Here is a 15,732-nt window from a genome sequence, read left to right as displayed (position 1 = left end):
CTGATGTGGAGTGAAACGCACAACCGTTGCGCAACAAGCTCTTGCTGCTGCATGTCAAACTAGATGCAGGAGGCAAAAACTGGCATTGTGTGTCATGTCTGCTTGCTCACTTTTGTTAAACCGTGGTTCTAATAACACGGAGGTTTCAGCTTTTGATCCCCATATGGGCTAGGTTCTCCAGCATCTGAAGTGCCGTCAAGCTATCTTTTGACAAAGTCTTCGGCCTCTTTTAGGTGCCAAAAGTGGAGCCGTGATGCATGTGTATTTGAATCAAGGTTGCGTAGAGCGCAGTCATGTCACATGGCCAGTTCACTCCATTTTTTTAGAGTGTGGTGCAAATGTCATTTTCACATGCAACTTTCTGGTCTTCCATTGAGAGACGCTTATTTATGCCACAAGGTCAAAGAAGTTTGTTTTTTTGCCGTAACCCAATTCCACAGTGTTTTTGAACAATTTTTTGTAGTTGATGAGTAAAATGTCAGATGACCCTGACGTGATTTGAACACGCAACCTTCTGATCTGGAGTCAGACGCGCTACCGTTGCGCCACAAGGTCAATGAAACTTGAGTGCTCTGACCCTGTTCAGCACTCTTTTCGATCATGTATCTGTACTGGTTCATGAAAAGTCTGATTTGATTTGGATGTGATTTCTAGGCACAATCTTCTGATGTGGAGTGAAACGCACAACCGTTGCGCAACAAGCTCTTACTGCTGCATGTCAAACTAGATGCAGGAGGCAAAAACTGGCATTGTGTGTCATGTCTGCTTGCTCACTTTTGTTAAACCGTGGTTCTAATAACACGGAGGTTTCAGCATTTGATCCCCATATGGGCTAGGTTCTCCAGCATCTGAAGTGCCGTCAAGCTATCTTTTGACAAAGTCTTCGGCCTCTTTTAGGTGCCAAAAGTGGAGCCGTGATGCATGTGTATTTGAATCAAGGTTGCGTAGAGCGCAGTCATGTCACATGGCCAGTTCACTCCATTTTTTTAGAGTGTGGTGCAAATGTCATTTTCACATGCAACTTTCTGGTCTACCATTGAGAGACGCTTATTTATGCCACAAGGTCAAAGAAGTTTGTTTTTTTGCCGTAACCCAATTCCACAGTGTTTTTGAACAATTTTTTGTAGTTAATGAGTAAAATGTCAGATGACCCTGACGTGATTTGAACACGCAACCTTCTGATCTGGAGTCAGACGCGCTACCGTTGCGCCACAAGGTCAATGAAACTTGAGTGCTCTGGCCCTGTTCAGCACTCTTTTCGATCATGTATCTGTACTGGTTCATGAAAAGTCTGATTTGATTTGGATGTGATTTCTAGGCACAATCTTCTGATGTGGAGTGAAACGCACAACCGTTGCGCAACAAGCTCTTACTGCTGCATGTCAAACTAGATGCAGGAGGCAAAAACTGGCATTGTGTGTCATGTCTGCTTGCTCACTTTTGTTAAACCGTGGTTCTAATAACACGGAGGTTTCAGCATTTGATCCCCATATGGGCTAGGTTCTCCAGCATCTGAAGTGCCGTCAAGCTATCTTTTGACAAAGTCTTCGGCCTCTTTTAGGTGCCAAAAGTGGAGCCGTGATGCATGTGTATTTGAATCAAGGTTGCGTAGAACGCAGTCATGTCACATGGCCAGTTCACTCCATTTTTTTAGAGTGTGGTGCAAATGTCATTTTCACATACAACTTTCTGGTCTTCCATTTAGAGTCGCCTATTTATGCCACAAGGTCAAAGAAGTTTGCTTTTTTGCCGTAACCCAATTCCACAGTGTTTTTGAACAATTTTTTGTAGTTGATGAGTAAAATGTCAGATGACCCTGACGTGATTTGAACACGCAAGCTTCTGATCTGGAGTCAAACGTTCCACCGTTGCGCCACATGGTCAATGAAACTTGAGTGCTCTGACCCTGTTCTGCACTCTTTTCGATCATGTATCTGTACTGGATCATGAAAAGTCTGATTTGATTTGGATGTGATTTCTAGGCACAATCTTCTGATGTGGAGTGAAACGCACAACCGTTGCGCAACAAGCTCTTGCTGCTGCATGTCAAACTAGATGCAGGAGGCAAAAACTGGCATTGTGTGTCATGTCTGCTTGCTCACTTTTGTTAAACCGTGGTTCTAATAACACGGAGGTTTCAGCTTTTGATCCCCATATGGGCTAGGTTCTCCAGCATCTGAAGTGCCGTCAAGCTATCTTTTGGCAAAGTCTTCGGCCTCTTTTGTGTTCCAAAAGTGGAGCCGTGATGCATGTGTATTTGAATCAAGTTTAAGTAGAGCGCAGTCATGTCACATGGCCAGTTCACTCCATTTTTTTAGAGTGTGGTGCAAATGTCATTTTCACATGCAACTTTCTGGTCTTCCATCGAGAGACGCTTATTTATGCCACAAGGTCAAAGAAGTTTGTTTTTTTGCCGTAACCCAATTCCACAGTGTTTTTGAACAATTTTTTGTAGTTGATGAGTAAAATGTCAGATGACCCTGACGTGATTTGAACACGCAACCTTCTGATCTGGAGTCAGACGCGCTACCGTTGCGCCACAAGGTCAATGAAACTTGAGTGCTCTGACCCTGTTCAGCACTCTTTTCGATCATGTATCTGTACTGGTTCATGAAAAGTCTGATTTGATTTGGATGTGATTTCTAGGCACAATCTTCTGATGTGGAGTGAAACGCACAACCGTTGCACAACAAGCTCTTACTGCTGCATGTCAAACTAGATGCAGGAGGCAAAAACTGGCATTGTGTGTCATGTCTGCTTGCTCACTTTTGTTAAACCGTGGTTCTAATAACACGGAGGTTTCAGCATTTGATCCCCATATGGGCTAGGTTCTCCAGCATCTGAAGTGCCGTCAAGCTATCTTTTGACAAAGTCTTCGGCCTCTTTTAGGTGCCAAAAGTGGAGCCGTGATGCATGTGTATTTGAATCAAGGTTGCGTAGAACGCAGTCATGTCACATGGCCAGTTCACTCCATTTTTTTAGAGTGTGGTGCAAATGTCATTTTCACATACAACTTTCTGGTCTTCCATTTAGAGTCGCCTATTTATGCCACAAGGTCAAAGAAGTTTGCTTTTTTGCCGTAACCCAATTCCACAGTGTTTTTGAACAATTTTTTGTAGTTGATGAGTAAAATGTCAGATGACCCTGACGTGATTTGAACACGCAAGCTTCTGATCTGGAGTCAAACGTTCCACCGTTGCGCCACATGGTCAATGAAACTTGAGTGCTCTGACCCTGTTCTGCACTCTTTTCGATCATGTATCTGTACTGGATCATGAAAAGTCTGATTTGATTTGGATGTGATTTCTAGGCACAATCTTCTGATGTGGAGTGAAACGCACAACCGTTGCGCAACAAGCTCTTGCTGCTGCATGTCAAACTAGATGCAGGAGGCAAAAACTGGCATTGTGTGTCATGTCTGCTTGCTCACTTTTGTTAAACCGTGGTTCTAATAACACGGAGGTTTCAGCTTTTGATCCCCATATGGGCTAGGTTCTCCAGCATCTGAAGTGCCGTCAAGCTATCTTTTGGCAAAGTCTTCGGCCTCTTTTGTGTTCCAAAAGTGGAGCCGTGATGCATGTGTATTTGAATCAAGTTTAAGTAGAGCGCAGTCATGTCACATGGCCAGTTCACTCCATTTTTTTAGAGTGTGGTGCAAATGTCATTTTCACATGCAACTTTCTGGTCTTCCATCGAGAGACGCTTATTTATGCCACAAGGTCAAAGAAGTTTGTTTTTTTGCCGTAACCCAATTCCACAGTGTTTTTGAACAATTTTTTGTAGTTGATGAGTAAAATGTCAGATGACCCTGACGTGATTTGAACACGCAACCTTCTGATCTGGAGTCAGACGCGCTACCGTTGCGCCACAAGGTCAATGAAACTTGAGTGCTCTGACCCTGTTCAGCACTCTTTTCGATCATGTATCTGTACTGGTTCATGAAAAGTCTGATTTGATTTGGATGTGATTTCTAGGCACAATCTTCTGATGTGGAGTGAAACGCACAACCGTTGCACAACAAGCTCTTACTGCTGCATGTCAAACTAGATGCAGGAGGCAAAAACTGGCATTGTGTGTCATGTCTGCTTGCTCACTTTTGTTAAACCGTGGTTCTAATAACACGGAGGTTTCAGCATTTGATCCCCATATGGGCTAGGTTCTCCAGCATCTGAAGTGCCGTCAAGCTATCTTTTGACAAAGTCTTCGGCCTCTTTTAGGTGCCAAAAGTGGAGCCGTGATGCATGTGTATTTGAATCAAGGTTGCGTAGAGCGCAGTCATGTCACATGGCCAGTTCACTCAATTTTTTTAGAGTGTGGTGCAAATGTCATTTTAACATGCAACTTTCTGGTCTTCCATGGAGAGACGCTTATTTATGCCACAAGGTCAAAGAAGTTTTTTTTTTGTTGCCGTAACCCAATTCCACAGTGTTTTTGAACAATTTTCTGTAGTTGATGAGTAAAATGTCAGATGACCCTGACGTGATTTGAACACGCAACCTTCTGATCTGGAGTCAGACGCGCTACCGTTGCGCCACAAGGTCAATGAAACTTGAGTGCTCTGACCCTGTTCAGCACTCTTTTCGATCATGTATCTGTACTGGATCATGAAAAGTCTGATTTGATTTGGATGTGATTTCTAGGCACAATCTTCTGATGTGGAGTGAAATGCACAACCGATGCGCAACAAGCTCTTGCTGCTGCATGTCAAACTAGATGCAGGAGGCAAAAACTGGCATTGTGTGTCATGTCTGCTTGCTCACTTTTGTTAAACCGTGGTTCTAATAACACGGAGGTTTCAGCTTTTGATCCCCATATGGGCTAGGTTCTCCAGCATCTGAAGTGCCGTCAAGCTATCTTTTGACAAAGTCTTCGGCCTCTTTTAGGTGCCAAAAGTGGAGCCGTGATGCATGTGTATTTGAATCAAGGTTGCGTAGAGCGCAGTCATGTCACATGGCCAGTTCACTCCATTTTTTTAGAGTGTGGTGCAATTGTCATTTTCACATGCAACTTTCTGGTCTTCCATGGAGAGACGCTTATTTATGCCACAAGGTCAAAGAAGTTTGTTTTTTTGCCGTAACCCAATTCCACAGTGTTTTTGAACAATTTTTTGTAGTTGATGAGTAAAATGTCAGATGACCCTGACGTGATTTGAACACGCAACCTTCTGATCTGGAGTCAGACGCGCTACCGTTGCGCCACAAGGTCAATGAAACTTGAGTGCTCTGACCCTGTTCAGCACTCTTTTCGATCATGTATCTGTACTGGATCATGAAAAGTCTGATTTGATTTGGATGTGATTTCTAGGCACAATCTTCTGATGTGGAGTGAAACGCACAACCGTTGCGCAACAAGCTCTTGCTGCTGCATGTCAAACTAGATGCAGGAGGCAAAAACTGGCATTGTGTGTCATGTCTGCTTGCTCACTTTTGTTAAACCGTGGTTCTAATAACACGGAGGTTTCAGCTTTTGATCCCCATATGGGCTAGGTTCTCCAGCATCTGAAGTGCCGTCAAGCTATCTTTTGACAAAGTCTTCGGCCTCTTTTAGGTGCCAAAAGTGGAGCCGTGATGCATGTGTATTTGAATCAAGGTTGCGTAGAGCGCAGTCATGTCACAAGACCAGTTCACTCCATTTTTTTAGAGTGTGGTGCAAATGTCATTTTCACATGCAACTTTCTGGTCTTCCATTGAGAGACGCTTATTTATGCCACAAGGTCAAAGAAGTTTGTTTTTTTGCCGTAACCCAATTCCACAGTGTTTTTGAACAATTTTTTGTAGTTGATGAGTAAAATGTCAGATGACCCTGACGTGATTTGAACACGCAACCTTCTGATCTGGAGTCAGACGCGCTACCGTTGCGCCACAAGGTCAATGAAACTTGAGTGCTCTGACCCTGTTCAGCACTCTTTTCGATCATGTATCTGTACTGGATCATGAAAAGTCTGATTTGATTTGGATGTGATTTCTAGGCACAATCTTCTGATGTGGAGTGAAACGCACAACCGTTGCGCAACAAGCTCTTGCTGCTGCATGTCAAACTAGATGCAGGAGGCAAAAACTGGCATTGTGTGTCATGTCTGCTTGCTCACTTTTGTTAAACCGTGGTTCTAATAACACGGAGGTTTCAGCTTTTGATCCCCATATGGGCTAGGTTCTCCAGCATCTGAAGTGCCGTCAAGCTATCTTTTGGCAAAGTCTTCGGCCTCTTTTGTGTTCCAAAAGTGGAGCCGTGATGCATGTGTATTTGAATCAAGGTTGCGTAGAGCGCAGTCATGTCACATGGCCAGTTCACTCCATTTTTTTAGAGTGTGGTGCAAATGTCATTTTTACGTGCAACTTTCTGGTCTTCCATTGAGAGACGCTTATTTATGCCACAAGGTCAAAGAAGTTTGTTTTTTTGCCGTAACCCAATTCCACAGTGTTTTTGAACAATTTTTTGTAGTTGATGAGTAAAATGTCAGATGACCCTGACGTGATTTGAACACGCAACCCAATTCCACAGTGTTTTTGAACAATTTTTTGTAGTTGATGAGTAAAATGTCAGATGACCCTGACGTGATTTGAACACGCAACCTTCTGATCTGGAGTCAGACGCGCTACCGTTGCGCCACAAGGTCAATGAAACTTGAGTGCTCTGGCCCTGTTCAGCACTCTTTTCGATCATGTATCTGTACTGGTTCATGAAAAGTCTGATTTGATTTGGATGTGATTTCTAGGCACAATCTTCTGATGTGGAGTGAAACGCACAACCGTTGCGCAACAAGCTCTTACTGCTGCATGTCAAACTAGATGCAGGAGGCAAAAACTGGCATTGTGTGTCATGTCTGCTTGCTCACTTTTGTTAAACCGTGGTTCTAATAACACGGAGGTTTCAGCATTTGATCCCCATATGGGCTAGGTTCTCCAGCATCTGAAGTGCCGTCAAGCTATCTTTTGACAAAGTCTTCGGCCTCTTTTAGGTGCCAAAAGTGGAGCCGTGATGCATGTGTATTTGAATCAAGGTTGCGTAGAACGCAGTCATGTCACATGGCCAGTTCACTCCATTTTTTTAGAGTGTGGTGCAAATGTCATTTTCACATACAACTTTCTGGTCTTCCATTTAGAGTCGCCTATTTATGCCACAAGGTCAAAGAAGTTTGCTTTTTTGCCGTAACCCAATTCCACAGTGTTTTTGAACAATTTTTTGTAGTTGATGAGTAAAATGTCAGATGACCCTGACGTGATTTGAACACGCAAGCTTCTGATCTGGAGTCAAACGTTCCACCGTTGCGCCACATGGTCAATGAAACTTGAGTGCTCTGACCCTGTTCTGCACTCTTTTCGATCATGTATCTGTACTGGATCATGAAAAGTCTGATTTGATTTGGATGTGATTTCTAGGCACAATCTTCTGATGTGGAGTGAAACGCACAACCGTTGCGCAACAAGCTCTTGCTGCTGCATGTCAAACTAGATGCAGGAGGCAAAAACTGGCATTGTGTGTCATGTCTGCTTGCTCACTTTTGTTAAACCGTGGTTCTAATAACACGGAGGTTTCAGCTTTTGATCCCCATATGGGCTAGGTTCTCCAGCATCTGAAGTGCCGTCAAGCTATCTTTTGGCAAAGTCTTCGGCCTCTTTTGTGTTCCAAAAGTGGAGCCGTGATGCATGTGTATTTGAATCAAGTTTAAGTAGAGCGCAGTCATGTCACATGGCCAGTTCACTCCATTTTTTTAGAGTGTGGTGCAAATGTCATTTTCACATGCAACTTTCTGGTCTTCCATCGAGAGACGCTTATTTATGCCACAAGGTCAAAGAAGTTTGTTTTTTTGCCGTAACCCAATTCCACAGTGTTTTTGAACAATTTTTTGTAGTTGATGAGTAAAATGTCAGATGACCCTGACGTGATTTGAACACGCAACCTTCTGATCTGGAGTCAGACGCGCTACCGTTGCGCCACAAGGTCAATGAAACTTGAGTGCTCTGACCCTGTTCAGCACTCTTTTCGATCATGTATCTGTACTGGTTCATGAAAAGTCTGATTTGATTTGGATGTGATTTCTAGGCACAATCTTCTGATGTGGAGTGAAACGCACAACCGTTGCGCAACAAGCTCTTACTGCTGCATGTCAAACTAGATGCAGGAGGCAAAAACTGGCATTGTGTGTCATGTCTGCTTGCTCACTTTTGTTAAACCGTGGTTCTAATAACACGGAGGTTTCAGCATTTGATCCCCATATGGGCTAGGTTCTCCAGCATCTGAAGTGCCGTCAAGCTATCTTTTGACAAAGTCTTCGGCCTCTTTTAGGTGCCAAAAGTGGAGCCGTGATGCATGTGTATTTGAATCAAGGTTGCGTAGAGCGCAGTCATGTCACATGGCCAGTTCACTCCATTTTTTTAGAGTGTGGTGCAATTGTCATTTTCACATGCAACTTTCTGGTCTTCCATTGAGAGACACTTATTTATGCCACAAGGTCAAAGAAGTTTGTTTTTTTGCCGTAACCCAATTCCACAGTGTTTTTGAACAATTTTTTGTAGTTGATGAGTAAAATGTCAGATGACCCTGACGTGATTTGAACACGCAACCTTCTGATCTGGAGTCAGACGCGCTACCGTTGCGCCACAAGGTCAATGAAACTTGAGTGCTCTGACCCTGTTCAGCACTCTTTTCGATCATGTATCTGTACTGGATCATGAAAAGTCTGATTTGATTTGGATGTGATTTCTAGGCACAATCTTCTGATGTGGAGTGAAACGCACAACCGTTGCGCAACAAGCTCTTGCTGCTGCATGTCAAACTAGATGCAGGAGGCAAAAACTGGCATTGTGTGTCATGTCTGCTTGCTCACTTTTGTTAAACCGTGGTTCTAATAACACGGAGGTTTCAGCTTTTGATCCCCATATGGGCTAGGTTCTCCAGCATCTGAAGTGCCGTCAAGCTATCTTTTGACAAAGTCTTCGGCCTCTTTTAGGTGCCAAAAGTGGAGCCGTGATGCATGTGTATTTGAATCAAGGTTGCGTAGAGCGCAGTCATGTCACATGGCCAGTTCACTCCATTTTTTTAGAGTGTGGTGCAAATGTCATTTTCACATGCAACTTTCTGGTCTTCCATTGAGAGACGCTTATTTATGCCACAAGGTCAAAGAAGTTTGTTTTTTTGCCGTAACCCAATTCCACAGTGTTTTTGAACAATTTTTTGTAGTTGATGAGTAAAATGTCAGATGACCCTGACGTGATTTGAACACGCAACCTTCTGATCTGGAGTCAGACGCGCTACCGTTGCGCCACAAGGTCAATGAAACTTGAGTGCTCTGACCCTGTTCAGCACTCTTTTCGATCATGTATCTGTACTGGTTCATGAAAAGTCTGATTTGATTTGGATGTGATTTCTAGGCACAATCTTCTGATGTGGAGTGAAACGCACAACCGTTGCGCAACAAGCTCTTACTGCTGCATGTCAAACTAGATGCAGGAGGCAAAAACTGGCATTGTGTGTCATGTCTGCTTGCTCACTTTTGTTAAACCGTGGTTCTAATAACACGGAGGTTTCAGCATTTGATCCCCATATGGGCTAGGTTCTCCAGCATCTGAAGTGCCGTCAAGCTATCTTTTGACAAAGTCTTCGGCCTCTTTTAGGTGCCAAAAGTGGAGCCGTGATGCATGTGTATTTGAATCAAGGTTGCGTAGAGCGCAGTCATGTCACATGGCCAGTTCACTCCATTTTTTTAGAGTGTGGTGCAAATGTCATTTTCACATGCAACTTTCTGGTCTACCATTGAGAGACGCTTATTTATGCCACAAGGTCAAAGAAGTTTGTTTTTTTGCCGTAACCCAATTCCACAGTGTTTTTGAACAATTTTTTGTAGTTAATGAGTAAAATGTCAGATGACCCTGACGCGATTTGAACACGCAACCTTCTGATCTGGAGTCAGACGCGCTACCGTTGCGCCACAAGGTCAATGAAACTTGAGTGCTCTGGCCCTGTTCAGCACTCTTTTCGATCATGTATCTGTACTGGTTCATGAAAAGTCTGATTTGATTTGGATGTGATTTCTAGGCACAATCTTCTGATGTGGAGTGAAACGCACAACCGTTGCGCAACAAGCTCTTACTGCTGCATGTCAAACTAGATGCAGGAGGCAAAAACTGGCATTGTGTGTCATGTCTGCTTGCTCACTTTTGTTAAACCGTGGTTCTAATAACACGGAGGTTTCAGCATTTGATCCCCATATGGGCTAGGTTCTCCAGCATCTGAAGTGCCGTCAAGCTATCTTTTGACAAAGTCTTCGGCCTCTTTTAGGTGCCAAAAGTGGAGCCGTGATGCATGTGTATTTGAATCAAGGTTGCGTAGAACGCAGTCATGTCACATGGCCAGTTCACTCCATTTTTTTAGAGTGTGGTGCAAATGTCATTTTCACATACAACTTTCTGGTCTTCCATTTAGAGTCGCCTATTTATGCCACAAGGTCAAAGAAGTTTGCTTTTTTGCCGTAACCCAATTCCACAGTGTTTTTGAACAATTTTTTGTAGTTGATGAGTAAAATGTCAGATGACCCTGACGTGATTTGAACACGCAAGCTTCTGATCTGGAGTCAAACGTTCCACCGTTGCGCCACATGGTCAATGAAACTTGAGTGCTCTGACCCTGTTCTGCACTCTTTTCGATCATGTATCTGTACTGGATCATGAAAAGTCTGATTTGATTTGGATGTGATTTCTAGGCACAATCTTCTGATGTGGAGTGAAACGCACAACCGTTGCGCAACAAGCTCTTGCTGCTGCATGTCAAACTAGATGCAGGAGGCAAAAACTGGCATTGTGTGTCATGTCTGCTTGCTCACTTTTGTTAAACCGTGGTTCTAATAACACGGAGGTTTCAGCTTTTGATCCCCATATGGGCTAGGTTCTCCAGCATCTGAAGTGCCGTCAAGCTATCTTTTGGCAAAGTCTTCGGCCTCTTTTGTGTTCCAAAAGTGGAGCCGTGATGCATGTGTATTTGAATCAAGTTTAAGTAGAGCGCAGTCATGTCACATGGCCAGTTCACTCCATTTTTTTAGAGTGTGGTGCAAATGTCATTTTCACATGCAACTTTCTGGTCTTCCATCGAGAGACGCTTATTTATGCCACAAGGTCAAAGAAGTTTGTTTTTTTGCCGTAACCCAATTCCACAGTGTTTTTGAACAATTTTTTGTAGTTGATGAGTAAAATGTCAGATGACCCTGACGTGATTTGAACACGCAACCTTCTGATCTGGAGTCAGACGCGCTACCGTTGCGCCACAAGGTCAATGAAACTTGAGTGCTCTGACCCTGTTCAGCACTCTTTTCGATCATGTATCTGTACTGGTTCATGAAAAGTCTGATTTGATTTGGATGTGATTTCTAGGCACAATCTTCTGATGTGGAGTGAAACGCACAACCGTTGCGCAACAAGCTCTTACTGCTGCATGTCAAACTAGATGCAGGAGGCAAAAACTGGCATTGTGTGTCATGTCTGCTTGCTCACTTTTGTTAAACCGTGGTTCTAATAACACGGAGGTTTCAGCATTTGATCCCCATATGGGCTAGGTTCTCCAGCATCTGAAGTGCCGTCAAGCTATCTTTTGACAAAGTCTTCGGCCTCTTTTAGGTGCCAAAAGTGGAGCCGTGATGCATGTGTATTTGAATCAAGGTTGCGTAGAGCGCAGTCATGTCACATGGCCAGTTCACTCCATTTTTTTAGAGTGTGGTGCAATTGTCATTTTCACATGCAACTTTCTGGTCTTCCATTGAGAGACACTTATTTATGCCACAAGGTCAAAGAAGTTTGTTTTTTTGCCGAAACCCAATTCCACAGTGTTTTTGAACAATTTTTTGTAGTTGATGAGTAAAATGTCAGATGACCCTGACGTGATTTGAACACGCAACCTTCTGATCTGGAGTCAGACGCGCTACCGTTGCGCCACAAGGTCAATGAAACTTGAGTGCTCTGACCCTGTTCAGCACTCTTTTCGATCATGTATCTGTACTGGATCATGAAAAGTCTGATTTGATTTGGATGTGATTTCTAGGCACAATCTTCTGATGTGGAGTGAAACGCACAACCGTTGCGCAACAAGCTCTTGCTGCTGCATGTCAAACTAGATGCAGGAGGCAAAAACTGGCATTGTGTGTCATGTCTGCTTGCTCACTTTTGTTAAACCGTGGTTCTAATAACACGGAGGTTTCAGCTTTTGATCCCCATATGGGCTAGGTTCTCCAGCATCTGAAGTGCCGTCAAGCTATCTTTTGACAAAGTCTTCGGCCTCTTTTGGGTGCCGAAAGTGGAGCCGTGATGCATGTGTATTTGAATCAAGTTTAAGTAGAGCGCAGTCATGTCACATGGCCAGTTCACTCCATTTTTTTAGAGTGTGGTGCAAATGTCATTTTCACATGCAACTTTCTGGTCTTCCATCGAGAGACGCTTATTTATGCCACAAGGTCAAAGAAGTTTGTTTTTTTGCCGTAACCCAATTCCACAGTGTTTTTGAACAATTTTTTGTAGTTGATGAGTAAAATGTCAGATGACCCTGACGTGATTTGAACACGCAACCTTCTGATCTGGAGTCAGACGCGCTACCGTTGCGCCACAAGGTCAATGAAACTTGAGTGCTCTGACCCTGTTCAGCACTCTTTTCGATCATGTATCTGTACTGGTTCATGAAAAGTCTGATTTGATTTGGATGTGATTTCTAGGCACAATCTTCTGATGTGGAGTGAAACGCACAACCGTTGCACAACAAGCTCTTACTGCTGCATGTCAAACTAGATGCAGGAGGCAAAAACTGGCATTGTGTGTCATGTCTGCTTGCTCACTTTTGTTAAACCGTGGTTCTAATAACACGGAGGTTTCAGCATTTGATCCCCATATGGGCTAGGTTCTCCAGCATCTGAAGTGCCGTCAAGCTATCTTTTGACAAAGTCTTCGGCCTCTTTTAGGTGCCAAAAGTGGAGCCGTGATGCATGTGTATTTGAATCAAGGTTGCGTAGAGCGCAGTCATGTCACATGGCCAGTTCACTCAATTTTTTTAGAGTGTGGTGCAAATGTCATTTTAACATGCAACTTTCTGGTCTTCCATGGAGAGACGCTTATTTATGCCACAAGGTCAAAGAAGTTTTTTTTTTGTTGCCGTAACCCAATTCCACAGTGTTTTTGAACAATTTTCTGTAGTTGATGAGTAAAATGTCAGATGACCCTGACGTGATTTGAACACGCAACCTTCTGATCTGGAGTCAGACGCGCTACCGTTGCGCCACAAGGTCAATGAAACTTGAGTGCTCTGACCCTGTTCAGCACTCTTTTCGATCATGTATCTGTACTGGATCATGAAAAGTCTGATTTGATTTGGATGTGATTTCTAGGCACAATCTTCTGATGTGGAGTGAAATGCACAACCGATGCGCAACAAGCTCTTGCTGCTGCATGTCAAACTAGATGCAGGAGGCAAAAACTGGCATTGTGTGTCATGTCTGCTTGCTCACTTTTGTTAAACCGTGGTTCTAATAACACGGAGGTTTCAGCTTTTGATCCCCATATGGGCTAGGTTCTCCAGCATCTGAAGTGCCGTCAAGCTATCTTTTGACAAAGTCTTCGGCCTCTTTTGTGTTCCAAAAGTGGAGCCGTGATGCATGTGTATTTGAATCAAGGTTGCGTAGAGCGCAGTCATGTCACATGGCCAGTTCACTCCATTTTTTTAGAGTGTGGTGCAAATGTCATTTTCACATGCAACTTTCTGGTCTTCCATTGAGAGACGCTTATTTATGCCACAAGGTCAAAGAAGTTTGTTTTTTTGCCGTAACCCAATTCCACAGTGTTTTTGAACAATTTTTTGTAGTTGATGAGTAAAATGTCAGATGACCCTGACGTGATTTGAACACGCAACCTTCTGATCTGGAGTCAGACGCGCTACCGTTGCGCCACAAGGTCAATGAAACTTGAGTGCTCTGACCCTGTTCAGCACTCTTTTCGATCATGTATCTGTACTGGATCATGAAAAGTCTGATTTGATTTGGATGTGATTTTTAGGCACAATCTTCTGATGTGGAGTGAAACGCACAACCGTTGCGCAACAAGCTCTTGCTGCTGCATGTCAAACTAGATGCAGGAGGCAAAAACTGGCATTGTGTGTCATGTCTGCTTGCTCACTTTTGTTAAACCGTGGTTCTAATAACACGGAGATTTCAGCTTTTGATCCCCATATGGGCTAGGTTCTCCAGCATCTGAAGTTCCGTCAAGCTATCTTTTGGCAAAGTCTTCGGCCTCTTTTGTGTTCCAAAAGTGGAGCCGTGATGCATGTGTATTTGAATCAAGTTTAAGTAGAGCGCAGTCATGTCACATGGCCAGTTCACTCCATTTTTTTAGAGTGTGGTGCAAATGTCATTTTCACATGCAACTTTCTGGTCTTCCATTGAGAGACGCTTATTTATGCCACAAGGTCAAAGAAGTTTGTTTTTTTGCCGTAACCCAATTCCACAGTGTTTTTGAACAATTTTTTGTAGTTGATGAGTAAAATGTCAGATGACCCTGACGTGATTTGAACACGCAACCTTCTGATCTGGAGTCAGACGCGCTACCGTTGCGCCACAAGGTCAATGAAACTTGAGTGCTCTGACCCTGTTCAGCACTCTTTTCGATCATGTATCTGTACTGGTTCATGAAAAGTCTGATTTGATTTGGATGTGATTTCTAGGCACAATCTTCTGATGTGGAGTGAAACGCACAACCGTTGCGCAACAAGCTCTTGCTGCTGCATGTCAAACTAGATGCAGGAGGCAAAAACTGGCATTGTGTGTCATGTCTGCTTGCTCACTTTTGTTAAACCGTGGTTCTAATAACACGGAGGTTTCAGCATTTGATCCCCATATGGGCTAGGTTCTCCAGCATCTGAAGTGTCGTCAAGCTATCTTTTGACAAAGTCTTCGGCCTCTTTTAGGTGCCAAAAGTGGAGCCGTGATGCATGTGTATTTGAATCAATGTTGCGTAGAGCGCAGTCATGTCACATGGCCAGTTCACTCCATTTTTTTAGAGTGTGGTGCAATTGTCATTTTCACATGCAACTTTCTGGTCTTCCATGGAGAGACGCTTATTTATGCCACAAGGTCAAAGAAGTTTGTTTTTTTGCCGTAACCCAATTCCACAGTGTTTTTGAACAATTTTTTGTAGTTGATGAGTAAAATGTCAGATGACCCTGACGTGATTTGAACACGCAACCCAATTCCACAGTGTTTTTGAACAATTTTTTGTAGTTGATGAGTAAAATGTCAGATGACCCAGACGTGATTTGAACACGCAACCTTCTGATCTAGAGTCAGACGCGCTACCGTTGCGCCACAAAGTCAATGAAACTTGAGTGCTCTGACCCTGTTCAGCACTCTTTTCGATCATGTATCTGTACTGAATCATGAAAAGTCTGATTTGATTTGGATGTGATTTCTAGGCACAATCTTCTGATGTGGAGTGAAACGCACAACCGTTGCGCAACAAGCTCTTGCTGCTGCATGTCAAACTAGATGCAGGAGGCAAAAACTGGCATTGTGTGTCATGTCTGCTTGCTCACTTTTGTTAAACCGTGGTTCTAATAACACGGAGGTTTCAGCTTTTGATCCCCATATGGGCTAGGTTCTCCAGCATCTGAAGTGCCGTCAAGCTATCTTTTGACAAAGTCTTCGGCCTCTTTTAGGTGCCAAAAGTGGAGCCGTGATGCATGTGTATTTGAATCAAGGTTGCGTAGAACGCA

General features: G+C 43.5%; 17 non-coding genes across 17 annotated transcripts; all 17 read right to left on the bottom strand.

The window, feature by feature from the left end:
- Positions 1–483: 483 nt before the first annotated feature.
- On the bottom strand, positions 484–555 carry TRNAW-CCA (transfer RNA tryptophan (anticodon CCA)). The gene has a single exon. It is a non-coding gene; the product is annotated as a tRNA-Trp (tRNA).
- A 592-nt stretch (positions 556–1,147) lies between these two features.
- Positions 1,148–1,219, bottom strand: TRNAW-CCA (transfer RNA tryptophan (anticodon CCA)). The gene has a single exon. It is a non-coding gene; the product is annotated as a tRNA-Trp (tRNA).
- Positions 1,220–2,475: 1,256 nt separating this feature from the next.
- Positions 2,476–2,547, bottom strand: TRNAW-CCA (transfer RNA tryptophan (anticodon CCA)). The gene has a single exon. It is a non-coding gene; the product is annotated as a tRNA-Trp (tRNA).
- Positions 2,548–3,803: 1,256 nt separating this feature from the next.
- On the bottom strand, positions 3,804–3,875 carry TRNAW-CCA (transfer RNA tryptophan (anticodon CCA)). Its single transcript has one exon. It is a non-coding gene; the product is annotated as a tRNA-Trp (tRNA).
- Positions 3,876–4,469: 594 nt separating this feature from the next.
- Positions 4,470–4,541, bottom strand: TRNAW-CCA (transfer RNA tryptophan (anticodon CCA)). Its single transcript has one exon. It is a non-coding gene; the product is annotated as a tRNA-Trp (tRNA).
- A 592-nt stretch (positions 4,542–5,133) lies between these two features.
- TRNAW-CCA (transfer RNA tryptophan (anticodon CCA)) lies at positions 5,134–5,205 on the bottom strand. The gene has a single exon. It is a non-coding gene; the product is annotated as a tRNA-Trp (tRNA).
- Positions 5,206–5,797: 592 nt separating this feature from the next.
- On the bottom strand, positions 5,798–5,869 carry TRNAW-CCA (transfer RNA tryptophan (anticodon CCA)). The gene has a single exon. It is a non-coding gene; the product is annotated as a tRNA-Trp (tRNA).
- Positions 5,870–6,544: 675 nt separating this feature from the next.
- Positions 6,545–6,616, bottom strand: TRNAW-CCA (transfer RNA tryptophan (anticodon CCA)). Its single transcript has one exon. It is a non-coding gene; the product is annotated as a tRNA-Trp (tRNA).
- Positions 6,617–7,872: 1,256 nt separating this feature from the next.
- On the bottom strand, positions 7,873–7,944 carry TRNAW-CCA (transfer RNA tryptophan (anticodon CCA)). The gene has a single exon. It is a non-coding gene; the product is annotated as a tRNA-Trp (tRNA).
- A 592-nt stretch (positions 7,945–8,536) lies between these two features.
- Positions 8,537–8,608, bottom strand: TRNAW-CCA (transfer RNA tryptophan (anticodon CCA)). Its single transcript has one exon. It is a non-coding gene; the product is annotated as a tRNA-Trp (tRNA).
- Positions 8,609–9,200: 592 nt separating this feature from the next.
- On the bottom strand, positions 9,201–9,272 carry TRNAW-CCA (transfer RNA tryptophan (anticodon CCA)). The gene has a single exon. It is a non-coding gene; the product is annotated as a tRNA-Trp (tRNA).
- A 1,920-nt stretch (positions 9,273–11,192) lies between these two features.
- Positions 11,193–11,264, bottom strand: TRNAW-CCA (transfer RNA tryptophan (anticodon CCA)). Its single transcript has one exon. It is a non-coding gene; the product is annotated as a tRNA-Trp (tRNA).
- Positions 11,265–11,856: 592 nt separating this feature from the next.
- Positions 11,857–11,928, bottom strand: TRNAW-CCA (transfer RNA tryptophan (anticodon CCA)). The gene has a single exon. It is a non-coding gene; the product is annotated as a tRNA-Trp (tRNA).
- Positions 11,929–12,520: 592 nt separating this feature from the next.
- TRNAW-CCA (transfer RNA tryptophan (anticodon CCA)) lies at positions 12,521–12,592 on the bottom strand. The gene has a single exon. It is a non-coding gene; the product is annotated as a tRNA-Trp (tRNA).
- Positions 12,593–13,186: 594 nt separating this feature from the next.
- Positions 13,187–13,258, bottom strand: TRNAW-CCA (transfer RNA tryptophan (anticodon CCA)). The gene has a single exon. It is a non-coding gene; the product is annotated as a tRNA-Trp (tRNA).
- A 592-nt stretch (positions 13,259–13,850) lies between these two features.
- On the bottom strand, positions 13,851–13,922 carry TRNAW-CCA (transfer RNA tryptophan (anticodon CCA)). Its single transcript has one exon. It is a non-coding gene; the product is annotated as a tRNA-Trp (tRNA).
- Positions 13,923–14,514: 592 nt separating this feature from the next.
- TRNAW-CCA (transfer RNA tryptophan (anticodon CCA)) lies at positions 14,515–14,586 on the bottom strand. Its single transcript has one exon. It is a non-coding gene; the product is annotated as a tRNA-Trp (tRNA).
- Between the last annotated feature and the right edge of the window lie 1,146 nt (positions 14,587–15,732).

This window comes from Eleutherodactylus coqui, chromosome 2, assembly GCF_035609145.1.
Source record: "Eleutherodactylus coqui strain aEleCoq1 chromosome 2, aEleCoq1.hap1, whole genome shotgun sequence".
Classification (NCBI taxonomy): Eukaryota; Metazoa; Chordata; class Amphibia; order Anura; family Eleutherodactylidae; genus Eleutherodactylus; species Eleutherodactylus coqui.
This window is presented reverse-complemented; position numbering and strand designations above follow the sequence as displayed.